The sequence below is a fragment of the Penaeus chinensis genome, chromosome 23, assembly GCF_019202785.1.
Source record: "Penaeus chinensis breed Huanghai No. 1 chromosome 23, ASM1920278v2, whole genome shotgun sequence".
In the NCBI taxonomy this organism is placed as follows: Eukaryota; Metazoa; Arthropoda; class Malacostraca; order Decapoda; family Penaeidae; genus Penaeus; species Penaeus chinensis.
The window spans coordinates 9,287,091-9,290,478 of NC_061841.1; positions in this window are offsets into that span (position 1 = coordinate 9,287,091).

Consider the following 3,388-nt stretch of genomic DNA (forward strand, 5'->3'; position numbering starts at 1 on the left):
GTCGAAAATGAAATGTGGATAAAAACGAAATCTTAAAATAGAAGTTGAAGGAAATGTGAAAAATTAAGGTAAGTTTACATGCATAAGCACTCATACATACGTACATGTACTTACATAAACACACATACACGTAAATATACTCACATAAGCACATAGATACACACACATGCATTTTACACAACCATATAAACACACATGCATTTTACATAACCACATAAACACAAAAATTCACACATATTACTTATACACACATGAAAAGACACACACACATCTGCACTTTACACAACCATATAAACACAAATAATCTAAAATATTACTTACACACATACACACACACACACATCCACTTTACACAACCATATAAACAAAATAAATCACACATATTATATACACACACAGACACAGATACACGCACATGCACTTTACACAACCATATACACACAAAAAATCACACATATTACATACACACACATACACAGACACACGCACACCCATTTCTATATCATTGTACAGTGATTCTCTAGTTATTTCAAACTACCAGTGTTTACTCTTTTCTAAAACTATATTTCTCTCTTTAGTTATCTTTATCAAACTGTTTCCTATCCCCTATATCTTTCCTGTTTATGTAGCTCCTATAAATTATTTTAGTTACACATCTATCTATATATTTGTTCATGTATTACCAAGATCATGCCTGTATATAATTCTCTGTCTCTATGCATAGATATACATGTATACTTATATATGTTCATCCCCGGATACGTAACACTTCATATTATAAGTACATAAACACACATAATGACAAATGCACAAGCGCACATATATGCATACACATACACACACATATATACATGTACATTGATAGATAGTTAGAAAGACAGATAGAGAGAGAGAGAGAGATAGAGAGAGAGAGATAGATAGAGAGAGAGAGATAGATAGATAGATAGAGAGAGAGAGAGAGAGAGAGAGAGAGAGAGAGAGAGAGAGAGAGAGAGAGAGAGAGAGAGAGAGAGAGAGAGATAAACATAGATAGATAGAGAAAGAAAGAGATAAACATAGATAGACAGAGAGAGAGAGAAACATAGACATAGACAGATAGTTAGATACGTAGACAGATAAATTAATATATATAGATAAACTGGCAGATAGATAACTATAAACATATAGATAGGGAGACACACACACACACACACACACACACACAAACACACACACACACACATATATATATATATATATATATATATATATATATATATATATATATATATATATATACATATAGATAATTATAGAGAGAGAAAGAAAAAGAGAGAGAGAGGGAGAGAGAGAGAGAGAGAGAGAGAGAGAGAGAGAGAGAGAGAGAGAGAGATTTACATAAATAGATAGATAGATATAATTTTATATATATATGTATACATGCAACGATCCCAACACATCCCAATATATATATATATATATATATATATATATATATATATATATATATATATATATACATATATATACACATATACATACATACATACATATATATATATATATATATATATATATATATGTATATATAACATACATATACTTTATATACATATAAATATATATATATACATATATATATATATATATATATATATATATATATATATATATATATGTATATATATATATATATATATATATATATATATATATGTATATATATGTATATATATATATATATATATATATATATATATATATATATATACATATACTTAGTATACATAGAAACATATATATAAATATATATATATATATATATATATATATATATATATATATATATATATATATATATTTATATATATATATATATATATATATATATATATATATATATACTTTATATACATATATATACTTTATATATATATATAAATATATATATATACTTTATATACATATATATACTTTATATTTATATATATATATATATATATATATATATATATATATATATATAATCTTTCTGTGCCATCACCTATGCAGTGTTTGACAAACTACTTGGTTCCATGTTTCATGTTGTTAAACTAAAATCGACCACACAAAAGTGTTAGCGAGTCTGACTTTTATTTGCATGAGAGCTTGCGGTCTGTTAGGATGTTCCGGTGTTTGGAGAATGCATCTTTTGGTAGTCCGATTCTGCGTCTGATTTCTTTCTTGCAACGAGCATCTGAGGTGACAAATGCTCCTAAATAATTGAAGGAGAAGACCTGTTAGATTTCTATTTCTCCTGTTCCAGTAGACATGTTGGTGAGACCTCCGACTTTGAAACCAACATGCATTATGTTTTCTTGCTATTGACATGACGGCCAAGATGTTCGCTGGCTTCCATAGCAGCATCAAAACGTTTTTGGAGGTTATTTACAGATATGGCTCTGAGAACTGTATCATCTGCATAACGAAGGTTGTTGATCTTGCAACCACTGGTAACGATTCCCTCCCGGCGATCTTCAATCTCTCGCAGGATAACCTGAAGAGGTCAGGTGACACCACACAACCTTATCGGACACCTTGATGGGGAACCAGATAGTTGTTCCATCGGATAGGCAGACTGCTGCAAGTTGATCTTTATAGACTGAATGAATTAGTCTCATATATTGTCGTCTATCAGGATATATGCGAGGATTTTTAACAATTCTAGGTGCCTGACCTTATCAACAGCTTTTTGATGTTTTGCTGACGTTGGTTGGCTCTCTCGGCAAGCATTCTTATGACGAGGATAGCATTCCTCGTAACTTTATCCTTCATAAAATCCAAACTGGGTCTCTGGTATTTCGGGTAGGAATTGTCTTCTGATCCTCTATAGGATGATTTTCAGTTTTAAAAATATGCAAAAATGAACTAACTGTGTGATGTTGTAAGGGCTCAAATGTTCCTGTGACCTTCAGTAGGGCAATGAACACTGATTTCATTATTTCTTTTGGTAACTTGCCTATTTCATAGATATTACATAGGAAGTTCCAGATGAGATCAATGCCTTTCTCTCCAAAGACCCTGAGCATTTCGGTGCATATCCCGTCAGGACCTGCAGCTTTCCAAGATTCCCCTTGCTGTAGGGACCAGGGCACTTCTGACTTCAGAATTGGTGGCCCAGATGTGACAGCTTCCAGGACTAGATTTTTCGGCTCTTGTTCATTGTCAAAAAGTTCTTGAACATACTCTTTCCAACGAGCATTAACATCCTTGGTCTCGTGGGGAATGCAGCCGTCTGCTGCTTTGATGCAAATTGAGGAGGAAAGGGATCGGTTACCAGCGATCTCTCGTATCCTGTAGAACTTCTCTTTGGGATTATAACCGAGATTCTTTACTTCATCACATTTTTCCTGCAGGCCTTTTACCTTGG